The 15,207-nt window shown below is 41.3% G+C and overlaps 5 non-coding genes across 5 annotated transcripts; all 5 read left to right on the forward strand.

The window, feature by feature from the left end:
* Window positions 1-1,781: 1,781 nt before the first annotated feature.
* On the forward strand, window positions 1,782-1,863 carry trnal-aag (transfer RNA leucine (anticodon AAG)). The gene has a single exon. It is a non-coding gene; the product is annotated as a tRNA-Leu (tRNA).
* Window positions 1,864-5,637: 3,774 nt separating this feature from the next.
* Window positions 5,638-5,719, forward strand: trnal-aag (transfer RNA leucine (anticodon AAG)). Its single transcript has one exon. It is a non-coding gene; the product is annotated as a tRNA-Leu (tRNA).
* Window positions 5,720-7,563: 1,844 nt separating this feature from the next.
* trnal-aag (transfer RNA leucine (anticodon AAG)) lies at window positions 7,564-7,645 on the forward strand. Its single transcript has one exon. It is a non-coding gene; the product is annotated as a tRNA-Leu (tRNA).
* Window positions 7,646-9,453: 1,808 nt separating this feature from the next.
* trnal-aag (transfer RNA leucine (anticodon AAG)) lies at window positions 9,454-9,535 on the forward strand. The gene has a single exon. It is a non-coding gene; the product is annotated as a tRNA-Leu (tRNA).
* Window positions 9,536-13,278: 3,743 nt separating this feature from the next.
* Window positions 13,279-13,360, forward strand: trnal-aag (transfer RNA leucine (anticodon AAG)). Its single transcript has one exon. It is a non-coding gene; the product is annotated as a tRNA-Leu (tRNA).
* Window positions 13,361-15,207: the final 1,847 nt, after the last annotated feature.

A 15,207-nucleotide genomic window follows, 5' to 3' on the forward strand; every position in this document is an offset into this window, starting at 1 on the left:
CACAGTTATTTTGAGCAAAAATGTTGGCACATATATGGGAAGATTCAATAGGAGGCACTCACATGACAGTCGCCGAGAGGCATGCCAAGATTCTTGTCTAACAAGGTCTAAGGTGGTCTAAGACTTGGTTCAAATCCCACTGCTGCCACTTCATGTTTTAAAAAGACCAGTGCTTAGTCATGAACCTTGTCTACAGTGTCTCTCGAAAGATTCCTTGTCCCAATCGAGGTTGATGAAGCAACCCCGAATGCTGCTGTCGATGCCCGAGCGCTTGGAAAGAGTTTGGTTTTACCAATCAAATGTGGCCTCATACACTGCCAGGAAATGCTTGCTGCAATGGCAGCATTTGCAAAGAGCACTTTGTCCAAACCCAGCTGATAAAAGTTCTGGATTCTTCAACTTTTTCAGTTCATCATACATAAATAGGCCATGGACTTATGACATACACTGATGCTAAGTTGTTGGAACTGTTAGGACTCCCAAGGATACCGCTGTTTGGAGAAAAGATGTTATTGAAAAGCTCTCTGACAAAAGTTAGGGATTCTTCAAATGAAAGAGGTGGAGAGATGAACAAAGAAGAGAAAGTGGTGACAGAACCTACCTTTTGAGCAAAGTAGTTTGGCCACAGTATGTAGGTAGGCAGACAGACAGATAGATAGATAGATAGATAGATAGATAGATAGATAATCACTATATTTAATCCCAGAGGGAAATTGAAACATTGAAGTAGCACAAAAAAGAGAAATATTATATATATATATATATATACAATATATAACAATAAGAATGTAAAAGAATAAGAAACAACATATATTGTATATGACTTGTGCAAGTCTACGAATGGTAAGGTGTTCGATCCTTCCGATCTTTCACTGTTTACAGTATACCAGGTAAAGTGACAGTGCATTACAACATTCACTTAGGTGTGCAGTGAATACAGAATAAAAATGACAAAAGACTGGATATTAATTATAATAATAATAATAAGTACAATTCTAGCACTCAATACCACTCAGTAGCATTCTTACACAAAAATAACAATTGTACAGTGTCATCGCAGTTGGTACGAATGATCTCCTGTACTGCTCCTTACTATAGTGGAGCTGATTGAGTCTGTGACGAAAAGTGCTCTGCTGTCTAACCAGTAGATTATGGACAGGTTTTGAAGTATTATCGAGGATAGCCTTGAGTTTGTCGTCTGTCCTCATTTTAACCACAAAGTCAAAACTGTCCAGAGTGCAGCCAAGGACTAAGCCAGCCTTCTTGATCAGTTTGTTGAGCTTGTTTGTCTCTCGTCCTCTGATGCTACCTCCCCAACACACAACTGCAAAGAAGATATGACTCGCAACATCAGACTGGTAGAACATTATCAGAGTCTTGCTGCACACATTAAAGGAACTGAGCTTCCTCAAAAAGTAAGCTCTACTAATCCCCTTCCTGTACACAGCTTCTAAATTGCCCTTCCAGTCCAGTTTCTTGTCGAGGATGACACCCAAGTATTTGTACGTTACCAGCTGTGCAATGGGAAACCGGTGTCATGGGAAACCGGTGCTGAGAAAGGTGCACAAAAGAAAATACCTCTAGTAGAGTGGAAAAAACTGTCCATCATTCAACAACAGTGGTCCTAACTTGGGGGCCACGGTACTGCAACTTTTATTATCTTTGCTGCTCTAACAAGCAACCAGTGGGACAAGCAACAATTGGAAACTGGTGCTAGGTGTTGGGAAAAGTACTCTGCCAAGCCCTTTCTTGGGTAACCAGTGTCACAGAAGGAAAAATCAGGTAGTGTGGCAGAGCGGTCCAAGGCGCTGGATTAAGGCTCCAGTCCTTTCGGGGGCGTGGGTTCGAATCCCACCGCTGCCAGGAAGCACTATACTTTTGAGAATCCACTGAAGCAATTGCACGCACAGTTATTTTGAGCAAAAATGTTGGCACATATATGGGAAGATTCAATAGGAGGCACTCACATGACAGTCGCCGAGAGGCATGCCAAGATTCTTGTCTAACAAGGTCTAAGGTGGTCTAAGACTTGGTTCAATTCCCACTGCTGCCACTTCATGTTTTAAAAAGACCAGTGCTTAGTCATGAACCTTGTCTACAGTGTCTCTCGAAAGATTCCTTGTCCCAATCGAGGTTGATGAAGCAACCCCGAATGCTGCTGTCGATGCCCGAGCGCTTGGAAAGAGTTTGGTTTTACCAATCAAATGTGGCCTCATACACTGCCATGAAATGCTTGCTGCAATGGCAGCATTTGCAAAGAGCACTTTGTCCAAACCCAGCTGATAAAAGTTCTGGATTCTTCAACTTTTTCAGTTCATCATACATAAATAGGCCATGGACTTATGACATACACTGATGCTAAGTTGTTGGAACTGTTAGGACTCCCAAGGATACCGCTGTTTGGAGAAAAGATGTTATTGAAAAGCTCTCTGACAAAAGTTAGGGATTCTTCAAATGAAAGAGGTGGAGAGATGAACAAAGAAGAGAAAGTGGTGACAGAACCTACCTTTTGAGCAAAGTAGTTTGGCCACAGTATGTAGGTAGGCAGACAGACAGACGGATAGATAGATAGATAGATAGATAGATAGATAGATAGATAATCACTATATTTAATCCCAGAGGGAAATTGAAACATTGAAGTAGCACAAAAAAGAGAAATATTATATATATATATATATATATATATATATATACAATATATAACAATAAGAATGTAAAAGAATAAGAAACAACATATATTGTATATGACTTGTGCAAGTCTACGAATGGTAAGGTGTTCGATCCTTCCGATCTTTCACTGTTTACAGTATACCAGGTAAAGTGACAGTGCATTACAACATTCACTTAGGTGTGCAGTGAATACAGAATAAAAATGACAAAAGACTGGATATTAATTATAATAATAATAATAAGTACAATTCTAGCACTCAATACCACTCAGTAGCATTCTTACACAAAAATAACAATTGTACAGTGTCATCGCAGTTGGTACGAATGATCTCTTGTACTGCTCTTTACTATAGTGGAGCTGATTGAGTCTGTGACGAAAAGTGCTCTGCTGTCTAGCCAGTAGATTATGGACAGGTTTTGAAGTATTATCGAGGATAGCCTTGAGTTTGTCGTCTGTCCTCATTTTAACCACAAAGTCAAAACTGTCCAGAGTGCAGCCAAGGACTAAGCCAGCCTTCTTGATCAGTTTGTTGAGCTTGTTTGTCTCTCGTCCTCTGATGCTACCTCCCCAACACACAACTGCAAAGAAGATATGACTCGCAACATCAGACTGGTAGAACATTATCAGCGTCTTGCTGCACACATTAAAGGAACTGAGCTTCCTCAAAAAGTAAGCTCTACTAATCCCCTTCCTGTACACAGCTTCTAAATTGCCCTTCCAGTCCAGTTTCTTGTCGAGGATGACACCCAAGTATTTGTACGTTACCAGCTGTGCAATGGGAAACCGGTGTCATGGGAAACCGGTGCTGAGAAAGGTGCACAAAAGAAAATACCTCTAGTAGAGTGGAAAAAACTGTCCATCATTCAACAACAGTGGTCCTAACTTGGGGGCCACGGTACTGCAACTTTTATTATCTTTGCTGCTCTAACAAGCAACCAGTGGGACAAGCAACAATTGGAAACTGGTGCTAGGTGTTGGGAAAAGTACTCTGCCAAGCCCTTTCTTGGGTAACCAGTGTCACAGAAGGAGAAATCAGGTAGTGTGGCCGAGCGGTCCAAGGGGCTGGATTAAGGCTCCAGTCCTTTCGGGGGCGTGGGTTGGAATCCCACCGCTGCCAGGAAGCACTGTACTTTTGAGAATCCACTGAAGCAATTGCACGCACAGTTATTTTGAGCAAAAATGTTGGCACATATATGGGAAGATTCAATAGGAGGCACTCACATGACAGTCGCCGAGAGGCATGCCAAGATTCTTGTCTAACAAGGTCTAAGGTGGTCTAAGACTTGGTTCAAATCCCACCGCTGCCACTTCATGTTTTAAAAAGACCAGTGCTTAGTCATGAACCTTGTCTACAGTGTCTCTCGAAAGATTCCTTGTCCCAATCGAGGTTGATGAAGCAACCCCGAATGCTGCTGTCGATGCCCGAGCGCTTGGAAAGACTTTGGTTTTACCAATCAAATGTGGCCTCATACACTGCCATGAAATGCTTGCTGCAATGGCAGCATTTGCAAAGAGCACTTTGTCCAAACCCAGCTGATAAAAGTTCTGGATTCTTCAACTTTTTCAGTTCATCATACATAAATAGGCCATGGACTTATGACATACACTGATGCTAAGTTGTTGGAACTGTTAGGACTCCCAAGGATACCGCTGTTTGGAGAAAAGATGTTATTGAAAAGCTCTCTGACAAAAGTTAGGGATTCTTCAAATGAAAGAGGTGGAGAGATGAACAAAGAAGAGAAAGTGGTGACAGAACCTACCTTTTGAGCAAAGTAGTTTGGCCACAGTATGTAGGTAGGCAGACAGACAGATAGATAGATAGATAGATAGATAGATAGATAATCACTATATTTAATCCCAGAGGGAAATTGAAACATTGAAGTAGCACAAAAAAGAGAAATATTATATATATATATATATATATATATATATATATATATATATATATATATACAATATATAACAATAAGAATGTAAAAGAATAAGAAACAACATATATTGTATATGACTTGTGCAAGTCTACGAATGGTAAGGTGTTCGATCCTTCCGATCTTTCACTGTTTACAGTATACCAGGTAAAGTGACAGTGCATTACAACATTCACTTAGGTGTGCAGTGAATACAGAATAAAAATGACAAAAGACTGGATATTAATTATAATAATAATAATAAGTACAATTCTAGCACTCAATACCACTCAGTAGCATTCTTACACAAAAATAACAATTGTACAGTGTCATCGCAGTTGGTACGAATGATCTCCTGTACTGCTCCTTACTATAGTGGAGCTGATTGAGTCTGTGACGAAAAGTGCTCTGCTGTCTAACCAGTAGATTATGGACAGGTTTTGAAGTATTATCGAGGATAGCCTTGAGTTTGTCGTCTGTCCTCATTTTAACCACAAAGTCAAAACTGTCCAGAGTGCAGCCAAGGACTAAGCCAGCCTTCTTGATCAGTTTGTTGAGCTTGTTTGTCTCTCGTCCTCTGATGCTACCTCCCCAACACACAACTGCAAAGAAGATATGACTCGCAACATCAGACTGGTAGAACATTATCAGCGTCTTGCTGCACACATTAAAGGAACTGAGCTTCCTCAAAAAGTAAGCTCTACTAATCCCCTTCCTGTACACAGCTTCTAAATTGCCCTTCCAGTCCAGTTTCTTGTCGAGGATGACACCCAAGTATTTGTACGTTACCAGCTGTGCAATGGGAAACCGGTGTCATGGGAAACCGGTGCTGAGAAAGGTGCACAAAATAAAATACCTCTAGTAGAGTGGAAAAAACTGTCCATCATTCAACAACAGTGGTCCTAACTTGGGGGCCACAGTACTGCAACTTTTATTATCTTTGCTGCTCTAACAAGCAACCAGTGGGACAAGCAACAATTGGAAACTGGTGCTAGGTGTTGGGAAAAGTACTCTGCCAAGCCCTTTCTTGGGTAACCAGTGTCACAGAAGGAGAAATCAGGTAGTGTGGCCGAGCGGTCCAAGGGGCTGGATTAAGGCTCCAGTCCTTTCGGGGGCGTGGGTTCGAATCCCACCGCTGCCAGGAAGCACTGTACTTTTGAGAATCCACTGAAGCAATTGCACGCACAGTTATTTTGAGCAAAAATGTTGGCACATATATGGGAAGATTCAATAGGAGGCACTCACATGACAGTCGCCGAGAGGCATGCCAAGATTCTTGTCTAACAAGGTCTAAGGTGGTCTAAGACTTGGTTCAAATCCCACTGCTGCCACTTCATGTTTTAAAAAGACCAGTGCTTAGTCATGAACCTTGTCTACAGTGTCTCTCGAAAGATTCCTTGTCCCAATCGAGGTTGATGAAGCAACCCCGAATGCTGCTGTCGATGCCCGAGCGCTTGGAAAGAGTTTGGTTTTACCAATCAAAAGTGGCCTCATACACTGCCATGAAATGCTTGCTGCAATGGCAGCATTTGCAAAGAGCACTTTGTCCAAACCCAGCTGATAAAAGTTCTGGATTCTTCAACTTTTTCAGTTCATCATACATAAATAGGCCATGGACTTATGACATACACTGATGCTAAGTTGTTGGAACTGTTAGGACTCCCAAGGATACCGCTGTTTGGAGAAAAGATGTTATTGAAAAGCTCTCTGACAAAAGTTAGGGATTCTTCAAATGAAAGATGTGGAGAGATGAACAAAGAAGAGAAAGTGGTGACAGAACCTACCTTTTGAGCAAAGTAGTTTGGCCACAGTATGTAGGTAGGCAGACAGATAGATAGATAGATAGATAGATAGATAGATAGATAGATAGATAGATAGATAGATAGATAGATAGATAGATAATCACTATATTTAATCCCAGAGGGAAATTGAAACATTGAAGTAGCACAAAAAAGAGAAATATATATATATACAATATATAACAATAAGAATGTAAAAGAATAAGAAACAACATATATTGTATATGACTTGTGCAAGTCTACGAATGGTAAGTTGTTCGATCCTTCCGATCTTTCACTGTTTACAGTATACCAGGTAAAGTGACAGTGCATTACAACATTCACTTAGGTGTGCAGTGAATACAGAATAAAAATGACAAAAGACTGGATATTAATTATAATAATAATAATAAGTACAATTCTAGCACTCAATACCACTCAGTAGCATTCTTACACAAAAATAACAATTGTACAGTGTCATCGCAGTTGGTACGAATGATCTCCTGTACTGCTCCTTACTATAGTGGAGCTGATTGAGTCTGTGACGAAAAGTGCTCTGCTGTCTAGCGAGTAGATTATGGACAGGTTTTGAAGTATTATCGAGGATAGCCTTGAGTTTGTCGTCTGTCCTCATTTTAACCACAAAGTAAAAACTGTCCAGAGTGCAGCCAAGGACTAAGCCAGCCTTCTTGATCAGTTTGTTGAGCTTGTTTGTCTCTCGTCCTCTGATGCTACCTCCCCAACACACAACTGCAAAGAAGATATGACTCGCAACATCAGACTGGTAGAACATTATCAGCGTCTTGCTGCACACATTAAAGGAACTGAGCTTCCTCAAAAAGTAAGCTCTACTAATCCCCTTCCTGTACACAGCTTCTAAATTGCCCTTCCAGTCCAGTTTCTTGTCGAGGATGACACCCAAGTATTTGTACGTTACCACCTGTGCAATGGGAAACCGGTGTCATGGGAAACCGGTGCTGAGAAAGGTGCACAAAAGAAAATACCTCTAGTAGAGTGGAAAAAACTGTCCATCATTCAACAACAGTGGTCCTAACTTGGGGGCCACGGTACTGCAACTTTTATTATCTTTGCTGCTCTAACAAGCAACCAGTGGGACAAGCAACAATTGGAAACTGGTGCTAGGTGTTGGGAAAAGTACTCTGCCAAGCCCTTTCTTGGGTAACCAGTGTCACAGAAGGAGAAATCAGGTAGTGTGGCCGAGCGGTCCAAGGCGCTGGATTAAGGCTCCAGTCCTTTCGGGGGCGTGGGTTCGAATCCCACCGCTGCCAGGAAGCACTGTACTTTTGAGAATCCACTGAAGCAATTGCACGCACAGTTATTTTGAGCAAAAATGTTGGCACATATATGGGAAGATTCAATAGGAGGCACTCACATGACAGTCGCCGAGAGGCATGCCAAGATTCTTGTCTAACAAGGTCTAAGGTGGTCTAAGACTTGGTTCAAATCCCACTGCTGCCACTTCATGTTTTAAAAAGACCAGTGCTTAGTCATGAACCTTGTCTACAGTGTCTCTCGAAAGATTCCTTGTCCCAATCGAGGTTGATGAAGCAACCCCGAATGCTGCTGTCGATGCCCGAGCGCTTGGAAAGAGTTTGGTTTTACCAATCAAAAGTGGCCTCATACACTGCCATGAAATGCTTGCTGCAATGGCAGCATTTGCAAAGAGCACTTTGTCCAAACCCAGCTGATAAAAGTTCTGGATTCTTCAACTTTTTCAGTTCATCATACATAAATAGGCCATGGACTTATGACATACACTGATGCTAAGTTGTTGGAACTGTTAGGACTCCCAAGGATACCGCTGTTTGGAGAAAAGATGTTATTGAAAAGCTCTCTGACAAAAGTTAGGGATTCTTCAAATGAAAGAGGTGGAGAGATGAACAAAGAAGAGAAAGTGGTGACAGAACCTACCTTTTGAGCAAAGTAGTTTGGCCACAGTATGTAGGTAGGCAGACAGATAGATAGATAGATAGATAGATAGATAGATAGATAATCACTATATTTAATCCCAGAGGGAAATTGAAACATTGAAGTAGCACAAAAAAGAGAAATATATATATATACAATATATAACAATAAGAATGTAAAAGAATAAGAAACAACATATATTGTATATGACTTGTGCAAGTCTACGAATGGTAAGTTGTTCGATCCTTCCGATCTTTCACTGTTTACAGTATACCAGGTAAAGTGACAGTGCATTACAACATTCACTTAGGTGTGCAGTGAATACAGAATAAAAATGACAAAAGACTGGATATTAATTATAATAATAATAATAAGTACAATTCTAGCACTCAATACCACTCAGTAGCATTCTTACACAAAAATAACAATTGTACAGTGTCATCGCAGTTGGTACGAATGATCTCCTGTACTGCTCCTTACTATAGTGGAGCTGATTGAGTCTGTGACGAAAAGTGCTCTGCTGTCTAGCCAGTAGATTATGGACAGGTTTTGAAGTATTATCGAGGATAGCCTTGAGTTTGTCGTCTGTCCTCATTTTAACCACAAAGTCAAAACTGTCCAGAGTGCAGCCAAGGACTAAGCCAGCCTTCTTGATCAGTTTGTTGAGCTTGTTTGTCTCTCGTCCTCTGATGCTACCTCCCCAACACACAACTGCAAAGAAGATATGACTCGCAACATCAGACTGGTAGAACATTATCAGCGTCTTGCTGCACACATTAAAGGAACTGAGCTTCCTCAAAAAGTAAGCTCTACTAATCCCCTTCCTGTACACAGCTTCTAAATTGCCCTTCCAGTCCAGTTTCTTGTCGAGGATGACACCCAAGTATTTGTACGTTACCACCTGTGCAATGGGAAACCGGTGTCATGGGAAACCGGTGCTGAGAAAGGTGCACAAAAGAAAATACCTCTAGTAGAGTGGAAAAAACTGTCCATCATTCAACAACAGTGGTCCTAACTTGGGGGCCACGGTACTGCAACTTTTATTATCTTTGCTGCTCTAACAAGCAACCAGTGGGACAAGCAACAATTGGAAACTGGTGCTAGGTGTTGGGAAAAGTACTCTGCCAAGCCCTTTCTTGGGTAACCAGTGTCACAGAAGGAGAAATCAGGTAGTGTGGCCGAGCGGTCCAAGGCGCTGGATTAAGGCTCCAGTCCTTTCGGGGGCGTGGGTTCGAATCCCACCGCTGCCAGGAAGCACTGTACTTTTGAGAATCCACTGAAGCAATTGCACGCACAGTTATTTTGAGCAAAAATGTTGGCACATATATGGGAAGATTCAATAGGAGGCACTCACATGACAGTCGCCGAGAGGCATGCCAAGATTCTTGTCTAACAAGGTCTAAGGTGGTCTAAGACTTGGTTCAAATCCCACTGCTGCCACTTCATGTTTTAAAAAGACCAGTGCTTAGTCATGAACCTTGTCTACAGTGTCTCTCGAAAGATTCCTTGTCCCAATCGAGGTTGATGAAGCAACCCCGAATGCTGCTGTCGATGCCCGAGCGCTTGGAAAGAGTTTGGTTTTACCAATCAAATGTGGCCTCATACACTGCCATGAAATGCTTGCTGCAATGGCAGCATTTGCAAAGAGCACTTTGTCCAAACCCAGCTGATAAAAGTTCTGGATTCTTCAACTTTTTCAGTTCATCATACATAAATAGGCCATGGACTTATGACATACACTGATGCTAAGTTGTTGGAACTGTTAGGACTCCCAAGGATACCGCTGTTTGGAGAAAAGATGTTATTGAAAAGCTCTCTGACAAAAGTTAGGGATTCTTCAAATGAAAGAGGTGGAGAGATGAACAAAGAAGAGAAAGTGGTGACAGAACCTACCTTTTGAGCAAAGTAGTTTGGCCACAGTATGTAGGTAGGCAGACAGACAGATAGATAGATAGATAGATAGATAATCACTATATTTAATCCCAGAGGGAAATTGAAACATTGAAGTAGCACAAAAAAGAGAAATATTATATATATATATATATATATATATATATATATATATACAATATATAACAATAAGAATGTAAAAGAATAAGAAACAACATATATTGTATATGACTTGTGCAAGTCTACGAATGGTAAGGTGTTCGATCCTTCCGATCTTTCACTGTTTACAGTATACCAGGTAAAGTGACAGTGCATTACAACATTCACTTAGGTGTGCAGTGAATACAGAATAAAAATGACAAAAGACTGGATATTAATTATAATAATAATAATAAGTACAATTCTAGCACTCAATACCACTCAGTAGCATTCTTACACAAAAATAACAATTGTACAGTGTCATCGCAGTTGGTACGAATGATCTCTTGTACTGCTCTTTACTATAGTGGAGCTGATTGAGTCTGTGACGAAAAGTGCTCTGCTGTCTAGCCAGTAGATTATGGACAGGTTTTGAAGTATTATCGAGGATAGCCTTGAGTTTGTCGTCTGTCCTCATTTTAACCACAAAGTCAAAACTGTCCAGAGTGCAGCCAAGGACTAAGCCAGCCTTCTTGATCAGTTTGTTGAGCTTGTTTGTCTCTCGTCCTCTGATGCTACCTCCCCAACACACAACTGCAAAGAAGATATGACTCGCAACATCAGACTGGTAGAACATTATCAGCGTCTTGCTGCACACATTAAAGGAACTGAGCTTCCTCAAAAAGTAAGCTCTACTAATCCCCTTCCTGTACACAGCTTCTAAATTGCCCTTCCAGTCCAGTTTCTTGTCGAGGATGACACCCAAGTATTTGTACGTTACCAGCTGTGCAATGGGAAACCGGTGTCATGGGAAACCGGTGCTGAGAAAGGTGCACAAAAGAAAATACCTCTAGTAGAGTGGAAAAAACTGTCCATCATTCAACAACAGTGGTCCTAACTTGGGGGCCACGGTACTGCAACTTTTATTATCTTTGCTGCTCTAACAAGCAACCAGTGGGACAAGCAACAATTGGAAACTGGTGCTAGGTGTTGGGAAAAGTACTCTGCCAAGCCCTTTCTTGGGTAACCAGTGTCACAGAAGGAGAAATCAGGTAGTGTGGCCGAGCGGTCCAAGGGGCTGGATTAAGGCTCCAGTCCTTTCGGGGGCGTGGGTTGGAATCCCACCGCTGCCAGGAAGCACTGTACTTTTGAGAATCCACTGAAGCAATTGCACGCACAGTTATTTTGAGCAAAAATGTTGGCACATATATGGGAAGATTCAATAGGAGGCACTCACATGACAGTCGCCGAGAGGCATGCCAAGATTCTTGTCTAACAAGGTCTAAGGTGGTCTAAGACTTGGTTCAAATCCCACCGCTGCCACTTCATGTTTTAAAAAGACCAGTGCTTAGTCATGAACCTTGTCTACAGTGTCTCTCGAAAGATTCCTTGTCCCAATCGAGGTTGATGAAGCAACCCCGAATGCTGCTGTCGATGCCCGAGCGCTTGGAAAGACTTTGGTTTTACCAATCAAATGTGGCCTCATACACTGCCATGAAATGCTTGCTGCAATGGCAGCATTTGCAAAGAGCACTTTGTCCAAACCCAGCTGATAAAAGTTCTGGATTCTTCAACTTTTTCAGTTCATCATACATAAATAGGCCATGGACTTATGACATACACTGATGCTAAGTTGTTGGAACTGTTAGGACTCCCAAGGATACCGCTGTTTGGAGAAAAGATGTTATTGAAAAGCTCTCTGACAAAAGTTAGGGATTCTTCAAATGAAAGAGGTGGAGAGATGAACAAAGAAGAGAAAGTGGTGACAGAACCTACCTTTTGAGCAAAGTAGTTTGGCCACAGTATGTAGGTAGGCAGACAGACAGATAGATAGATAGATAGATAGATAGATAGATAGATAGATAGATAGATAGATAGATAATCACTATATTTAATCCCAGAGGGAAATTGAAACATTGAAGTAGCACAAAAAAGAGAAATATATATATATACAATATATAACAATAAGAATGTAAAAGAATAAGAAACAACATATATTGTATATGACTTGTGCAAGTCTACGAATGGTAAGTTGTTCGATCCTTCCGATCTTTCACTGTTTACAGTATACCAGGTAAAGTGACAGTGCATTACAACATTCACTTAGGTGTGCAGTGAATACAGAATAAAAATGACAAAAGACTGGATATTAATTATAATAATAATAATAAGTACAATTCTAGCACTCAATACCACTCAGTAGCATTCTTACACAAAAATAACAATTGTACAGTGTCATCGCAGTTGGTACGAATGATCTCCTGTACTGCTCCTTGCTATAGTGGAGCTGATTGAGTCTGTGACGAAAAGTGCTCTGCTGTCTAGCCAGTAGATTATGGACAGGTTTTGAAGTATTATCGAGGATAGCCTTGAGTTTGTCGTCTGTCCTCATTTTAACCACAAAGTCAAAACTGTCCAGAGTGCAGCCAAGGACTAAGCCAGCCTTCTTGATCAGTTTGTTGAGCTTGTTTGTCTCTCGTCCTCTGATGCTACTTCCCCAACACACAACTGCAAAGAAGATATGACTCGCAACATCAGACTGGTAGAACATTATCAGCGTCTTGCTGCACACATTAAAGGAACTGAGCTTCCTCAAAAAGTAAGCTCTACTAATCCCCTTCCTGTACACAGCTTCTAAATTGCCCTTCCAGTCCAGTTTCTTGTCGAGGATGACACCCAAGTATTTGTACGTTACCACCTGTGCAATGGGAAACCGGTGTCATGGGAAACCGGTGCTGAGAAAGGTGCACAAAAGAAAATACCTCTAGTAGAGTGGAAAAAACTGTCCATCATTCAACAACAGTGGTCCTAACTTGGGGGCCACGGTACTGCAACTTTTATTATCTTTGCTGCTCTAACAAGCAACCAGTGGGACAAGCAACAATTGGAAACTGGTGCTAGGTGTTGGGAAAAGTACTCTGCCAAGCCCTTTCTTGGGTAACCAGTGTCACAGAAGGAGAAATCAGGTAGTGTGGCCGAGCGGTCCAAGGCGCTGGATTAAGGCTCCAGTCCTTTCGGGGGCGTGGGTTGGAATCCCACCGCTGCCAGGAAGCACTGTACTTTTGAGAATCCACTGAAGCAATTGCACGCACAGTTATTTTGAGCAAAAATGTTGGCACATATATGGGAAGATTCAATAGGAGGCACTCACATGACAGTCGCCGAGAGGCATGCCAAGATTCTTGTCTAACAAGGTCTAAGGTGGTCTAAGACTTGGTTCAAATCCCACTGCTGCCACTTCATGTTTTAAAAAGACCAGTGCTTAGTCATGAACCTTGTCTACAGTGTCTCTCGAAAGATTCCTTGTCCCAATCGAGGTTGATGAAGCAACCCCGAATGCTGCTGTCGATGCCCGAGCGCTTGGAAAGACTTTGGTTTTACCAATCAAATGTGGCCTCATACACTGCCATGAAATGCTTGCTGCAATGGCAGCATTGGCAAAGAGCACTTTGTCCAAACCCAGCTGATAAAAGTTCTGGATTCTTCAACTTTTTCAGTTCATCATACATAAATAGGCCATGGACTTATGACATACACTGATGCTAAGTTGTTGGAACTGTTAGGACTCCCAAGGATACCGCTGTTTGGAGAAAAGATGTTATTGAAAAGCTCTCTGACAAAAGTTAGGGATTCTTCAAATGAAAGAGGTGGAGAGATGAACAAAGAAGAGAAAGTGGTGACAGAACCTACCTTTTGAGCAAAGTAGTTTGGCCACAGTATGTAGGTAGGCAGACAGACAGACAGACAGATAGATAGATAGATAGATAGATAGATAATCACTATATTTAATCCCAGAGGGAAATTGAAACATTGAAGTAGCACAAAAAAGAGAAATATTATATATATATATATATATATATATATATATATATATATATATATATACAATATATAACAATAAGAATGTAAAAGAATAAGAAACAACATATATTGTATATGACTTGTGCAAGTCTACGAATGGTAAGGTGTTCGATCCTTCCGATCTTTCACTGTTTACAGTATACCAGGTAAAGTGACAGTGCATTACAACATTCACTTAGGTGTGCAGTGAATACAGAATAAAAATGACAAAAGACTGGATATTAATTATAATAATAATAATAAGTACAATTCTAGCACTCAATACCACTCAGTAGCATTCTTACACAAAAATAACAATTGTACAGTGTCATCGCAGTTGGTACGAATGATCTCCTGTACTGCTCCTTACTATAGTGGAGCTGATTGAGTCTGTGACGAAAAGTGCTCTGCTGTCTAGCCAGTAGATTATGGACAGGTTTTGAAGTATTATCGAGGATAGCCTTGAGTTTGTCGTCTGTCCTCATTTTAACCACAAAGTCAAAACTGTCCAGAGTGCAGCCAAGGACTAAGCCAGCCTTCTTGATCAGTTTGTTGAGCTTGTTTGTCTCTCGTCCTCTGATGCTACCTCCCCAACACACAACTGCAAAGAAGATATGACTCGCAACATCAGACTGGTAGAACATTATCAGCGTCTTGCTGCACACATTAAAGGAACTGAGCTTCCTCAAAAAGTAAGCTCTACTAATCCCCTTCCTGTACACAGCTTCTAAATTGCCCTTCCAGTCCAGTTTCTTGTCGAGGATGACACCCAAGTATTTGTACGTTACCAGCTGTGCAATGGGAAACCGGTGTCATGGGAAACCGGTGCTGAGAAAGGTGCACAAAAGAAAATACCTCTAGTAGAGTGGAAAAAACTGTCCATCATTCAACAACAGTGGTCCTAACTTGGGGGCCACGGTACTGCAACTTTTATTATCTTTGCTGCTCTAACAAGCAACCAGTGGGACAAGCAACAATTGGAAACTGGTGCTAGGTGTTGGGAAAAGTACTCTGCCAAGCCCTTTCTTGGGTAACCAGTGTCACAGAAGGAAAA

This window comes from Electrophorus electricus, chromosome 15 (assembly GCF_041902795.1).
Source record: "Electrophorus electricus isolate QZ-2024a chromosome 15, ASM4190279v1, whole genome shotgun sequence".
NCBI classification, from domain to species: Eukaryota; Metazoa; Chordata; class Actinopteri; order Gymnotiformes; family Gymnotidae; genus Electrophorus; species Electrophorus electricus.